The sequence below is a fragment of the Passer montanus genome, unplaced genomic scaffold, assembly GCF_014805655.1.
Source record: "Passer montanus isolate IOZ18808 unplaced genomic scaffold, ASM1480565v1 scaffold40, whole genome shotgun sequence".
NCBI classification, from domain to species: Eukaryota; Metazoa; Chordata; class Aves; order Passeriformes; family Passeridae; genus Passer; species Passer montanus.
In genome coordinates, this window is record NW_024368819.1 from 1,840,287 (window position 1) to 1,855,815 (window position 15,529).

Genomic DNA, 15,529 nt, shown 5'->3' on the forward strand with positions numbered 1-15,529 from the left:
GAAGGGAACACCATCCTGCAAGAGCTCCCAGCTCACCAGAGCACGCCCTGCTCTCTGGCTGCTTGGATTGCCTTTGGCCATGGGTGGTGGATGTATAGAAAAATACAGCTCAGTCTTTTCCCAGGATACACGGTTCTGTAGGCTTGGAGGGTCTTGGGATGCTCCGGTCTGAGCTCCTCATAAAACTGTTGGAAATATCTTCCCTTCTGTAGATGCAAAATGGCATAACCCAGAGAGCAACATGGCGCTTTGGGTGAAATATTTTCCACTCGATGTCCAGACAGAAGATATTCATCACATAATTCCATCCATCCTGATACACATAAGTAGCTGATAATCAAAAATATGTATCTATTGCAAACAATAAATTAAACATCTTCACTGAAGCATGCACATGGGCCCCTATTTCCATGCACCACCACATCTCCATCCCCTCCCAATCTCCTTGACTCTCCCTTCTACACCTGCAGGCCACCCAGGGGGACTGGCACCCAACTGATGTGTTTTCCCAGACATTTGAGACCTCCAGACACATCCAAAGTTTTTCCAACAAGGTCTCCTCCTCGCTAGATCTCCACTCACTTCAGCTCAGCTTCCTGTGACCCATCAAGACTCAGAATGGTACAGATATTGATTGATGTAGACAATATTTATATTTGTATCTATCTATATCTATATCTATACACGCAACTCACCCCAGCAGTATGTATATATCTGTGTGTATATATCCGACTGTATGTAGAGAGCTGCCTTACAGACCCCTGTCTCTCTTAGATATCAGAATGATCGATCTCAGATAAATATCTTTGCTACTGATGGGAGCAGCAAGCGCCGCCCATCCCGCGCAGCGGCCCCGGTGCTGTCTGTCTGTCCGACAGTGGGTGGCACTGTGCAATCAAAATAGCTTCGCTTTCCCTTTATCCCACTGCCTTCATCTTGCTGAAGTTCATAGGATGGGAACTGGAGGATGCTTCCTTATGAAAACCAGAAATGGTAAAGTTTCTTCAAAAAGCTGAGCTTGGTTTGAGCTATGTTCTTCTATTATTTAAGGGACTGTAAGTATTTATTAGGCTAAATCAAGTAAGATTGCTGTTTCCACCCCACCACATCCCTTTTTTTAAAATTAAAAATGTGGAGAATAATTTCCAGTCTACTTTTCCAGGATAATGTTATTTTGTGACACTCTCTGTCTTATGTACAACTTCAAAATATTGAGACTCAGTGTCGTGGCTTGCTCCTGACAAGAAGAGATGTGGAACTTGATTGGCATCTGTTGCAATAATTTTTTATTTGGGTTTCACTTCTGTTAGAGGTGCAAGGGAGGTGCTTGAACCTGACTTTGGTCTGCCCTAGTATTTTCTTATCAGCAAGCTTTCCCTAATTAACTCACATTGCAAAAAATCTGCCAAATTGAATGAACCTCATGTGAAAAACAGTAAGACAGTGTGGTCTGTGAGTCCCTGAGCAATGCCACAGTCACGTTTATCATGAGGGGAAAGGGCACAGAAATGTTTGCCTGGATTGCTGGGCTAACCAGCTGGGCTGGACTCATATGAAAATGTTGTTCTCAAAAAAATTAAGAAAATTTCTGCAGTATTAGCAAACACTGAGCTGTGTGGCAAACTGTATTTAAAAGCTGAATGGATTTTTTTAAGCTAAACCACAACCTTAGCAGGGAAACCATGAGTTGATAAAGAAGCAATGAGAAAACAACCATATATTCATGGCAAAAATGCAGAATCTCCTGACACCTTAACAAGATCAGGTGCTAGGGTGGGCCATGCAGCAGAGTAAAACCCAGTGTTGGGTATACCCCAAAGCAGAGTTTCTCAGGCAATGGCTGGTGAGTCTTTTCCCAGTGATACACTGTACCAGGAGATGTCAGTGTCTCCTGCCTCTGCTCTGTGCTCTTGCAGAGAGTTTAGGGTAGGAGCTGCTCAGAGTTTGCAGCCGCGACTCTGGGATCTGTTCAATGAAAGCTGCCCCTGCCTTAAGCAGAGGAATGGGACCAGCTTTCAACAGCAGCATGGTCCACAGGGAAAAGCAGCAGGGTTTATAGGGGTCAGTAGGGGAATTAAAACTTCTTCAAATAGAACAGGGGGATACCCACCTGGGGGGATGCAAGTCCTGGCTTCACCCTAGTGAAAAGGATCCCTAAATAGGAGCAAAACTCTTTAGTCAGGTGGCCCAGGTTAATGTGGTACCCTGCTGAAGGAGGGCTTGTAAAACAACAATGCATCATCTCTCTGGAGGGTATTTTACCCGAGGGCCCTTCCATTCTGTCAGTCGTGGCAAGTTCAACTTCCCTGAGGCAGATGAGGACCCAAGTGAGGAAACTGCAACACAAACACCTTCTGAGCCAAAAATGCGGTGTGACCCCAGGAGCTGCTGGTTGTGCCTGCAGCAGCTCGGGCTCAGTTTAGAGGACAGGCTGTGCCCAGCCTGGCACACTGACTGTGGACACATCCATCAGCAAGGATGTAAGTCATGCCTGGGCAATAAAATGCAAACAAAGTGAGACTGCTGAACTGGAAATGCTCAATGTCATGCAATGGGGGCTGTGCTGGTGCTGACAGCCAGGAAGGCTTAGGGTGACCCTGCTTGTGGTGGTGACATGGGATCAAGCTTCTTTTCCTAAAGAGAGCACCCCCAGGACCTCAGAAAGCTACAGTTTACTTTGGAGCTGTGCAGCAGCTAATGATTCTCTTAGATGTTTGGAGGAAGCCTTTGGAAGAATAACAAGTGCTCCTTTTGGGGGCCTATACTAGAGAAAAGACTTTCACAGCACTCAGAAACCCAGAAACATGCAGGGAGAGTGGCAGATGGTTGTAAAATCCCTCTGAGGTGCAGTGAGAGGCTGGGCAAGCATACACAGGATGGGTGCCACATGGTGGACACTCACTGCAGACCCCAGAAGTGCTACACCACCAAAAGGACATGAATGTGCTGGAAGAGTCCTGCTTTTCCACTTCCAGAAGATACCTCTTTGGCAACTGCAAAGAACACTCCACTTCTGCAGGCTACAGCAGGTGACTGTTGTCTCTATGTCCAGCTCAGGGGACGACAGATGCTATAATGCTGGCCCATGACCAATCCCAAACCCTTTGTGCACAAAGTGTGTGCCTCCTTTCACAGTCATACCCTGCTCTTCTTTATTTTAAAGTAAATTACTCCATGGGCTTTACGCCAGCACTTCAGATCCTACACAGTCTATACATCAGTCTGATCCCAATGCAGTGTAGCTCCAGCAAGGTTCATCTTATGGGACTGGAGGGAAAAACAAGAGGGTCTTGTCCCAGAGGAAATGCCTGGGTGTGAGAAAACACCAGTTTCCCCAAGGCACACTGACTTTGTACACAGCAGGATATGAACAGCCAGAGATGTCAACACAATGTCAGCCCCCTGCTCCCACTTGCAGAGACCTGGGCTCAGGGGTACAAACCACACGGGCCAGACCTTCACCCTCTCCTTCACAGCATCTTCTCTGCCTGGGAGGGCAGTGCAATAGAGCACTGAGTGGCAACACCTGCTGCTGTGGTTGCTGTCCATATGCTTATGGGTTTTGTATATGCTGGTGGAAAAGCCAAAATCTGCACTGGTAGTGAAATCTGTGAGGTTTTATGGCAAGTCAGGCAAGTATGGCCATGTAATCTATGTCAGAGCTGGAAGTGTCCTGTAATTTTCTAGAGTTTCCCCTGAGATTCCCCCATCAGTCTCCCATCTTTCTTACTCCAATGGGAGCAGAAGCCCATCGCCCAAGATCTGTCCCCACCATCCCCTTCCCATACATCATGTGCCTCAGTTCCTCGTGCCTTGAGTGGCAAAATGAAATTCTGCCTCTGCAGGTGGGAAATGTCAAGCTTTGCCCAGACCTGTGCCTGCCCGGTGCCCACACCGGCTGCACTGCTCAGAAAAGCCCAAGGCTGAAGCACTTGGCTCAGACTTGCTCTCCTGGCTTTGTTCACCATCACTCCTCATCATGCCAAATGTGGACATTGTGGTTGGTGTGGCAGAGTCACAGCCCTGGCCTGAAGTCCTTGCTTTAACAAGATGCCCTTTATGAAACCATTTCTGCCAGGGTCATTTAATGAGAAGTGCTTTGCCCTGTTTTATCTCAGTCAGATGCCTCGTGGGACTGGCAGGAGGTTTGCTCCAGTGGGGCCGGTGTCTCATCCAGCAGCCAGAGGCTCTCAGAAGTGGCTTTTCTGAAATTAGTCTGCTTGTGACTCACAAACTTGTGTCTTGCTTTCAGATGAGAGAGAGAGATAGAGGAAGGATGGGTAAATAGGCAGACTGGTGCAAGTTTCATTCCAGGCTCTGCAAATTGCTTTAGCTACATTGGAGATGCTGGTGGTGGGCTTTAGACAAGCAATTCCTGCCTGCTCCTTCCCTCTGAGCAGAAAATGAGAGGATTTCATTTCCTCACCAGGACCAAAGCACAGTGCTAGGAAGGGGAAATGACTCCTCCCTCTTGTGTGCTGTGGGGGCCATGAGAAGTGCACAGGGCTCCATCACCAGGGCTGCTGGGTTTGCCTGGGAAACCTTCACCAAAATCTGTTGCATTTCCCACCAGCCTTCCCACATGCCTGAGATCTGGAGGAGGGAACTCTGCATGAAGTAAGCAGCCACAGGGAGGAGTAGGGAAGGAGCCAGCAACAAGAAGTTGGGTAAAACTTCGTGTGTCCCATGTCCCTTCCTGCTGGATACTTGCTTCACACATGGTGGGTGAAAAGCTCCCAGGAAGTGATTTCAGAATATGCACAAGATTAAAAGAAAATGGTTGTTTTCCTGCTGGATACAAGAGAGCCAAGAGTACAGCTACACACCGGACTGCAACCATCTAATTACTGGAAATTTGAATTATTGGAAATGTGTATTTCATTGGATGCATTTAGAAATAATAGCTGTATTTGCCAGTGAGGCTTCTGATACAGTGACAAGAGAAGCTCCTAAGATATTTGTGGGGTTTTCACTTCTGGAATTGGTTTATCTGGTGTTAATGAAAATCTTATTCCCTCCATTGCCAGCCAAAATTGTTTTCCATCGATTCCAGGTCCTGGGGAAGGGCCCAGAGTCATGAATATGGCATTTCCTGTCTGGAAGTTGGACCCATGTACCCTAAGTATGTGTGTGTACCCTCACACAAACTAACACATCCCTTCTTGTTTATCTAGTTCAGCCTCTTGTGAAATCTTCTACCAGATTCTGTGCATTTTCAACCCAATTGCTCTGAATTTAATTACCCAACCATGTGAAAACTGTTTAAATGCAATTAGCCAATGCAATTATCCAATAATAGAATATGCCCAAAAATTAAAAGCAGCAGAAAGAAAAAAGAGGGAAGGACAAAAGAAAACAGAGGCATTTGCACCTGATTTTTTAAAATTAATTTTCCTATTTGACAGTATGGAGGGAACAACCCCCTGCAGCTAGATAAAAGATTGGTTTCAGAGTGGGAAAAAAAACAACCCCACCTTATCACTAGAATTCATTATTTGAAAACAGTTTCCTCTCTGAAAATGCTAATGAGGGAAAAAAGATTCTGTGCCATTTTCCCTGAGGTTCTCTTTGGGCCCCTGGGGGCATGAGAGATGGTGCTGCCTTGTTCCACATGAGTGGGAACAACAGTGGTCAATGTCCCATGAAGAAAAATGCATCCAGAACCTGCTGGAGCTGGCTGGTGATGCTCTCCTGTGAAAGATGCTGAGTTCTGGGGGAACCATTTGGGGATGAAGTGGGAACTTCACTCCAGATGTGTGGGCAAATGCTGTGTCATGCACAGTAGCAGCATCGCAAAGGTTTGCATCTCCCTTTACCCAAAATGGCCCTTCCAAGGACCCAAGTCAGTGATCGTATGGTCACTGACTCAGCCTTCACTGAGAGGCCCTGAGGCTGAGGGCTACTGATCAGCTCAGTCCCTTTCTTTGCTGATTCCTCACCATTTTCTGAACCAGGTGAACAACCACATTAAACATCCAGACACCAAATGAACAGGCCCTCCCAGCTCAGTAATGGAGGTTATAAGCCAAATTAACAAGTCAAGACTTAATTCTATGTGTTCACTTTTCATTCTTCATTTCACTAATTAAGCAAGAAACCTGGGTCATAAATTGGTATGATTAAAGCAATTAAGCAGCATAGAGTACACCCTTAACTGTACAGCTCATGTATCTGTGCAGATCATAGGTTGCTCCATCTGTACTTGTTTGCTTAGCCCACTCTGGACAAAGTCCTAGTAGATTTTGAGCATTTAATTGTCAACTCTTCTCTTTTTACGGTTCATTGCTTGCAAGCCCACAGATTGGACACACATCTAGAGACAAAGGGCCAAATCCTGCCCCATCCTGTCCCACTGGGAATGAACTGAATCAACAAGACAGGCGACTGTACTGCCAAGGGTGGGACACGGCAGTGCCCGGCTGCTCATGCTGCACTTTGGATTGAGCAGAAGTCAGAGGAGGAATTTCCTACCTCCTATCTACCTTGCAAGATCCACCACAGTGACCTCCCGTCCCCATTAGCTTCCCCTTTTCAGCTCAGGCTGGATCTCAAAATTTTTCCTGAACACTTTCTCTGTTTCCAGTTGGCAGCAAGGGGTGGCCAGTTTCCCGTCACAGGACTCACAGGAGTCATCCTTAAGTATTATATCCTTGAGTATTACCCTGACATAATTCATCCTTGTGCACATCCTGGAGAACCCTTGCTGCTCCCCTGTCTTCCTGCTCAGTACCAGATCATTAAGGGACCAAGTACTACCCAGCCACCACTTGCATAAATGTGCTGCAGCACTGGGGGAATCTGAACCCTTCCTGACAATGCACACAATCTCTTGGAGAAGAAATTATAAGAACATCTTCATTTAATTCTGGGCATGCAAACCAGAGAGAACAAAGTGACTTGTACTCCCATCTTAGCCATTCATCTCCAGGTTGGACTGGAGTGAAAGGCTTTGACAGGCAGATCTCTGACCCTTCATCAGCTGAGCCCAGCTGAACATCTCCCTTCCTGCCTTGTTAGGAGCTGTGGCCTCTGCAAAGGTAAGTCAGGCTTTGGGATGGATGCAGGGAAGGAAGGGCAAACCTCCAAACACCAGTATTTTTCTGAGCCCCAAGGCTGTAGGTGAAGCAGTGCATCTGCTGGCTTGAGGTGAATTTTGTTACTGGAATTTGGGATGCCTTTTGGATTAAGCATCAGGCAGCACTCACAAGGCGCCACTTAGCTGACATGTCTGAGCTCTGCCTGAAAATCTGATCTCTCTGTCGTTATTCCTAAAGCTGCCTTTGCCTCTCCTTCTTTCTTTTTTGATTCTTTTCATCCTGGCCAGTTGTAACATGCACCTCCCTGTTATGTTCTTCAGATGTGCTGCTCTGTTTTTACTTGAACTAAATAACCCTGTGCTCTTTGCTCCCCCTTTCCCAGCGTTGGCTCTTCCCCCCCAAATTGCCCATGCAGGCACTTTGTTTTCTATGGTTTTGCTTCAGCTGAGTTTGGTTACTGAATGTGCTTTCTTCTTTCCAGGGAGACTCCTGGTCCAGCCTCTGAGCTGCTTCTCCAACATATGAAGTATTTCTTGGTCTTTCCTCCGCACTGAGAAGATTTCATTGTAATGTTAAGAAGGTAGCAGTAACCTTGGACAGCTCTATTTCTGTCCCATTTTCTAAGGACACAAGATTTAGTTAGGGGTACTATGTGTGGGCATAGTTGCTGATTCCCTCACAACTTGAACCCATCAACCAAATTTAATGAAGGTTGACAGAGGGTCAGAGAGCTCAAAGACTTCAGGTTCTGAAAAGTCTCATGAATGCACCCAAGTGAGCAGACAAGGAAGATGCGCTGTCTTGCCTAACCAAAAGGCAGAATAAACACTGGTTTTTGGGCTAAAAACTCGAAACTATGATCCAAGGGTTTCAGAACCAAAGGCAAATTAAGAACATGCACTTATTTTTCTTTCAAACTTCATACTTTTGAAACCATAAAGTCTCATGCTTTTGGAGGGACCTGACTCATGACTTTTAAACCCTTGGGTATGGAAGCGGTCATGTTGGAGTCTCCTTGAAGCCAGGAGTAGTTAATAGACCATCTCAATGCCCAGAGGGTAGAGCCTCACCTCCTCCTTCCTGCTGGTCCCCTGCCATGCCATTCCTAGAGGCAGGAAAGCAGTGCTCCCAGCCTGGAGCAGTGCTATTACATCCTGATACATGATACAGGTGTCAGAGGGGACAGCACGGGACAAAGCAGATGAAAGAGTTGGGTGTACTGAGTAGTCCTGGGCATGTCTCTTTACCTTCCTGTGCTTCCACTTCTCTACTCATCCTGCAGAAACCCTTGTTGGGTGGGGGTTTCCCTGGTGTGTCTGTACAGCACCTACTACTACAGCACTCCCACCAGGCTGAGGGTGCAGGGAGGGAGTACACCAGGTCCTAAAACAAAATAGTTATGGGCACAGCAATCTCACAGGATCAGCTTCACCTTAGAGAGCAAAGGGGACAGCCTGTCTTGTATGCTGTCTTTGCTCCAGGGCTTTGTTCCTTGGATGGGTTCCCCTTGGCTAGGGTTTGTCTCACAGGCACTCATCCCAAACAACACCGCGGAGATAAAAAGCTAAGGTGTGGTTAGAGAAAGAAATGTAAGAGCGGGCAGGAAAGGAAGGCAGAAAATGGGACAGAGAAAGCACGAGACAGCTCTCAGGTTTGCCAGAACAGGTAGCTGCTGATTCAGGGCAAGATATTCCTACTGGAAGACCAAAAGGCTTCCAAGCCTGCTCAAGCAGCCAGCCCGGAGAGGCTCAGCACTGCTGCCTGCTGAGGAGCACAGCTGAGAACAGCCACCTTTGCTACCTACAGTTCCCACACGAAAAAGCCCCTCAGCTGTAACCCAGCTCCTGCCTCCATGCAGACAGCTATTTACAGGATTTCAATGGGTAGGGCTGAAATGACTCCATGTCCAGAACTGCCACTGCCAAAGGAAGGAGATGGGGGTCTTTGCAAAGGGCTTTAATAATCTCTCTGTTGCTCTGGCTGGCAGTTTTCGGCATGCATCCCACATTCTTCAGCAGCCCTTTCCTTAGCAATGAATAGGCTTTTAGCACACTCTCATAATGGTTTCTTTTCCTGTGGCACTCAGAAAAAACGTTCAGTGTGCTCCAGCGGCCGCCTCTGCTGCCTCTCCTTATCCACCAGAAAGATGTGGTGGCTCTGCTCAGCATATCCTCTGCCTCCAACAGAGCCACTCTGTCACCTCTGAAAAAAGGTGGCGTGTGAGCAAGGAGCAGAGGGTGGTTTTGCCTCTCTTCACCTTTCTCAAAGCGCCTTTACAAGCTGGGGGTGACAAGGCTAAGCAGGACCTCTTCACCTTCCCCCCAGAAGCACATGTGTCCCCCAGATGCGCAGCCCCAGTGCAGGACCAGGGGCTTCACCCTGGGGCTGACTCCCTGCTCTGTGGCTGCTCTGTGCCAGAGGTGAATTGCACTCCCTGATGCAGGTCTTGGCTCTGACCTCAGGCAGGTGGAAAGTTCACACTCCTCCTGCATTGTTTTTCTCATCTTAATTCCCAGCTGGGCTATTACTCCAAAACCTGCAGTAACAGGACTGTTACACAGCCACAGTGGTGTGTAATCTACTCTGCACAGGTATGTTGTTGTTTGTTTTGTTTTGCCTGGTTTTGATAATGATGCTGCTTCATTAGGGAGCTAAAATTGCTTCAGTTCAGGCAAGTAAAAGGGCCTTTGGAGCTCCCAGCAGGTATCTAACATACCAACATTAGCCTAGGCAGCTTTGAAAATTGTACAATAAATAAAGTAAGCTCAGATTCTCAAAGGCTTTGAGATCACTGAGAACTACAAGCCCCAGAAAAACATCAGGTACCTGTGCACTTTCCTAGGTCTAGCTAAGAAATGTGTCTGAAACTGTGGACTTTAGCAGCCAAAATGTCATTTTCCATGATGCAAACATGTTGGGAGAAAAGGGAGAGAGTAGCAATGCAACACCCTGCTGTGATTTAGCTTCAAAGATTTTGAGGTTATTTTCATACCAACCTGCAGACTCATGACATGTTTCTGTGTTTCTCCTTTCTTTTCAGTATGCATTTACTGTTTTTCTGAGATATATGTGACTGCCCTGTAATTTCACATATTTTATGGGTCTTTTCAGGATTAAAAAGAAAATCTGCATCAGCCCTTTCTCCCAGATCAGGAGAACTACTTTGTGAGTCACACGGAGAGCTGGGACAGCAGTAAACATAAAGGTAAGTTTTAGCTGGGTACACTGGCACATGCACTGGGACATGTGTCTCTGCTTGACTCCATTTACCTGTCCCTCATTAACAGCACTTGATTCCAACTTGCAATTCTACTGAATATTCTGCTGAAGGCTAGAAATCTCACAGGAAGTGTATTTATGTGAGTTTTAAAAAAATGGCCAGGTTGGCTGAAGAGAAACCTCTGATTACCTCTGAGATTACCTCTGAGCAGAAATTCAAGGACTGACAGCATCAGAGACCTACAACCTTATTAGACTCATGAGCCTAATAACGTCTCCTGAGCCAGAATGCCAAATTCCCTTCCTCATGAAGGAGGGAATTGCACTTGGTGGCTGAACAGCAGCCTTGGAGGACAGAGGCAAAAGGCTGTAACACCTTCTTAAATCTGTATCTCACAGACTGTAGCAAACATGAAGATTTTTAGTGGATGCAGTCCTGGTAGCTACCTGTCTCCACCAGGAGAGGTGCAGAGGGTGGCAGAAGCATAAAGTGAGTTCTACAGAGGATTAACCACTTCTCTGGAAAAGAGATGATGGGGTTAAAAAACACAGCAGACAAATTTCCAGGTGGAAAATTAATGGAAGGCTTTTAAACCAAAGGAGCACCTGGAAATATCAGAGTTGCAGATTGCTGGATACTTGGAATGTATTCCCTGAAAATATTACATTCTTGCTTTGCTTACCCTTATGTTCTTTTCCAGTTACTTCTAAGATGTGCTTGGTCCCCACACTGGCTCCCACAGCTCCTTGGTGTGGTCACTGTCACATCCTGCAGTGAGCTGGGGGCATGGGAAGACAGCCTTACAGTGGACAAAGAGCAGCTGCCTGGTCCCCTATGTTTCTTGGCAGAAGCTTTGTCATTCCTGTTTGCTGTCATCCCAGTTTACTGTCACCCATAATCAGGGATACAGTATTCATTGTCATACTGTAATCAGGGATAAAATATGTAAGGATAGAGATCTCCTTGTTGTTTCTAGTCACTGAATCATAATCAGCGTTCAGAAATTGCTCACACTTTTTTTTCCACCCTAATGTGGCTTTTTATAGCATATTCCATACAACTGATGTAAATCAATGCACGTTCTGCTTGTGTATGGATCCTTGAATGCCAGGCAAACCCTCAGATGTCCAACTTATCCACCTCCTGCCAGTGGCAAGGCACTTTATCAACCCACTACCATGGGAGAAATCAGCAGGCACTTGGAACATTTTCAAGCTCTTCATTCAAGCATGCTTCCCATGGCTGAGACGCCTCGGTCGCTTCCCTTGCCTCTTCGGTAGCAAAGCTTCATTGCTTGTTTTCAGATCAGCCCAGCTTGTTTTGAAAAGCCTGACCCTACATTTCCCCCACCAGCTAGAGGCAATGTCCCCTGCTAGGACAGGTTGTCACATATCCAAGATCTTGAATGTCTGTTCTTGTTCTTGCCCTTTTTTTCCTACTTTTCCCTGTTTTTCCTTGATTTAAACTCAAAGAAAAACCTCAGGGAGAGTTTATGAAGGAAAAAAATTCTACTGTTTTTGGGGGGTGATTGGTTTTTCTTCATGTTTTCATATTATAGTTTTGAAAAAGGGAACAACACACACAGTTTAAAAATTACTCTTTCCTCAGTATAACTTTGTTTCCAGAGCCATCAAAGGATCCTTAGAGTAAACAAGGTATGTGTGTGTGGGTATTATTCTATATTTTTCATCTTCTGTCGGGTAAAACTGCATGTGCCTTTGAAGGATAAAGTTAAATATTTACCCTAGGTCAACCATCCCTGTCTGTAGAGTTTATATTTTGTTGGAGTTTGGGCAAGCAAGTGGTATTTACAAAATTCTTTGCCTGCCTCTGCTATTAGAAAATGCATTTACAGACGATGAATTTTTTCCTACTCAGAATATTTTTGATCAGGTGTGAGCACTTACCCAGCCTGGAGAAATGCTGAATCAACATGTGACACTGTGGTAGGATTGTGTTTAGGACTGCGTTATCTCAGTTGCTGGCCAGGAACCTAAATGAAGCAGGACCAGAGCAATATTCTATGGTTCTGTCATCACAGGAGGCCAGGGGGGTTCTTTCTGTGGTTTCAGATGTCTTGAAATCTGGCTTGTTCTGGTAAATCCAGGTACCTATGCATGGGTGGCTGGTCCTGCATCCAGCTTGCAATGAGGTGAGCAGGCCAGAGGCATTGGGAAGAGCCGAGGAACACATCTCATGTTCCTCCCAGATGCAGGCAGAGAGGATTCCTGCAACGGGGCTGGAGTCGGTCCAAATTGCTTGGCATCCCAGGCCCAACAAAATCTTCTTGCCAAACTAAAGTCTGCATACCAAGAAAGTGCTCTAGGCCTTCCTGCCCCAGCTCATGTGCTGTGGCTCTTCTGAGGACTTCATTTTGCTCAGTAGAAAACAAGATCTCTCCCATGTGCTCTTCCTGAATCCTCCTCAGAAAAAGGCCACATTGTAATATAGCCCCTTAGGACACTGCAGGCTGCCCAGCACATCTCCTTTGGGAAGTTTGGGAGCACCTTTATTCAGGCTTCTCTTGAAAACCACGGCTATAAAATACAACCCCTTCCTGCCCTCTTCCCTTTCATCTTGTTCCCTCCTCCCCACCATGCCTTTGAGGCATCAGTCTTCAAACTACTTCAAATCAAAGCAGTTGCAGGATATGACTGATGGATGACTTATCTGGAATCCTGCTGATGTTTCTCTTGGGTCTCCCAAGAACAGGGAGCAAACAGCAGCCAGACCCAAGGAAAAAGCTGCAGACGACCTTGCCAGTCTTAGGAAGAGGGAAATAGCAGCAGGAAGATGGGGAAAGCGGAGGTGGCACAACGAGTGTTCTCTGCACTCCTGCTGCTATGCAGGTTTGTAGAAAATGTGGCCTGAGGGCTACTCTAACCTGTGCCAGCTGCTGAGACTTGTGTGTATCAGGCATGAGACTCGGGGAGCTGCAAACAGCTCTTTGAAGGCCTTCCTCTCCTCCCCTAGCAAAGAAATTAAAATCTAATTTCTTCCAGTCTTTGTGCTGACCTTTTGCAGGTGTGAAAAACAATCACCTCTGTTTCCTAGGGGCATTAGAATCCTACATTTTCAGTGTGTTATTATAAGCATCCATCTGCACTGATGTGCAGATGAAACATAGAAGAGAAGGACCTGGTTCTCTTACAGCCATTAAGATTTTTTCATTCCTTCCACTGAGGCCAGCATTGCAAATACCTATCATCAAAAACTGGTATCAAATTGAATTTGACTCGAAAACAGCATGACATGTTCCTTCTGGGCCAGTGGTGAAAACTATATTGGCTGTTTTTTCACTGAAAGCAAAAGGATTAAAAAAAAAATATTTAAAATTAACTGGATTTTTTTTCTCGTTGTTTTGTTGTTGCTGTTGCCTGTTCATGACCCCTCTGCTGATTTCTGGAGGAAGCACTCTAACCCTATGCAGATGAAAGCCATTTAAGCCAAAAAAAGAATCTTCAAGTTCCAATAGGGAAAGTCAAAATCCCTAATTTAGAAGCACCAGCAGGGTGGACATTGGAAACATGCAGATTCACTCACTGGAAAGCTCCCAAGATCTACAAGCGCTGAAATGAAAACATGACACAATGGATCAGTCAACAATTACTACTGAATAAGCCAGCGGGCTTCAGGGTTAATCACTGCAGCCATCCATGAACTCTCACAGGGTGGAAAACCAGTTAGCTTTGCCTACAACATCTTTGGGATGATGTCCATTTGTATGGTGGGAGGTTCATGTGGTCTGTTGTCTTCTCATAGGAAAAAGCATTGTCATCTGGAGATATGTCAAGAGAGGAAGGATAACTGTTTGGATCAAACATTCAAGAGAGGAAAAAAAGGAAGGGGAAATGAGGGGGAATTCTAATGGTGTCATTGATGAGGAAGCTTAACACCAGCATCCCTGTGTCAAAGTGTTGTTCTGGAAGGGTTGGCTATCACCAAACAGCCTCAGCACGGGTTCAAGAACTTTCAGTAGGATCTACAGTTCTGGAGGTGTGCTCACTGCTCTGAGCAAGGTCAGTCCCACAAGGACATGGGGGGATACTCCAAGAGAAGAGGAGTCCACCGTCAAATGGTGGAAAAGGTTCTGTGTTGGTTCTTGCACTGGTCTCATACATGTGCTGCTATCAATGAGTTTTCTGATTTAATACATTCTTCCTGTTCACACTTTCCTGAATTTCTCCCCTTGCTTTCAGTTTGCACAAGGGAACAGCATTTGTTGTTTGGTTTTAGAATATTTTCTCAACTGAAACAAGGAATAGATTTCCATATTTTTATATTTATTTTATAATTTTCTGTTGTCATTTATTTTCTGCTTTTCTCTTTCCCTTTTCATGGATAAATTGAAAGAAAAAAGGTGAGATCAGGAGAGAATGGCAGGGAAAAATACAAGGAAAAAATGAAGTGTGACATTTTCACAAATAATTTTCTGAAAATATTAATTAAAAACCATTTTAGAAATGCTTCTGATGGAGAAAGAAACAATTACATCAGACAGTAGCTTGTTTATTATTCACAAACCTATTTGCAGAAAAAAAAAATCAAACCTGATTTTAAAAGATCTACATTGTTTTTTGTCCCTTTTGAGGTTTGTGGAACTATATGCATTTAAAAGTGTTTGCAGACACTTGTTTCCCTGTTTAGTCTCTGTTTCCTATATCTGTTGATTTGATGGGACATTGATTCACAGACTTACACAAACCAAGTGTTACTCAAAGGGAAAGTTACCAGGGAAAAAAATACAAAATCAATAACAACTTGCTGGTATCGTGAGTCTAATTTCAGTGCAAGAGTGAATCAAGAATTTTCATCAAGATCTAAAGTGGATGGTGGTGTACACAACTGCTTGTCAGTGGTGTTGTTACCTATTTACACACAGACAATTCCCAGGAGCTCCAGCCACGCTATAGTAGCGATCTTCAGGTCTATCCATAAGACTGGAAAACAGAAAAGTCTTATTAAATCGGAATTATTGTTGCATCATACCCTGTCAGTCTCCTTAATTAGTGCAGTCTACCCGAAAAGCAGATGTGTGGCTGGCTGTTTTCACAGCGTGTTTTCTGCTAGGCTGTGCTTTGCTGATGTCAAGGGAATGAGCTGAAATGGAGCCCTTGACAGAGTCCAAACACCAGCTGGAGCTCCTGGAAGTGCCCTTGTGAGCAAACATGACACCAGTGCACCCACGAGGCTCTTGTGCGTTTGAAAGTCCCAAGTGCCTTTTATCAGCCCCATGTATCATCACAGACATCGTCTGCTCCTCAGACAACCA

The 15,529-nt window shown here is 45.5% G+C and overlaps 1 long non-coding RNA gene across 2 annotated transcripts in view; it reads left to right on the top strand.

The window, feature by feature from the left end:
• Nucleotides 1-15,229, top strand: part of LOC120506805 — a 48,795-nt gene extending 33,566 nt beyond the window's left edge. Inside the window, exons 3-5 of one of the 2 annotated variants that reach the window (XR_005628605.1) lie at nt 7,519-7,617; nt 10,149-10,242; nt 13,666-15,229. This is a non-coding gene — a long non-coding RNA (uncharacterized LOC120506805). The remainder of the gene's footprint in view (nt 1-7,518; nt 7,618-10,148; nt 10,243-13,665) is intronic. The other variant, XR_005628604.1, reaches the window with a different exon arrangement.
• The last annotated feature ends 300 nt before the right edge of the window (nt 15,230-15,529 follow it).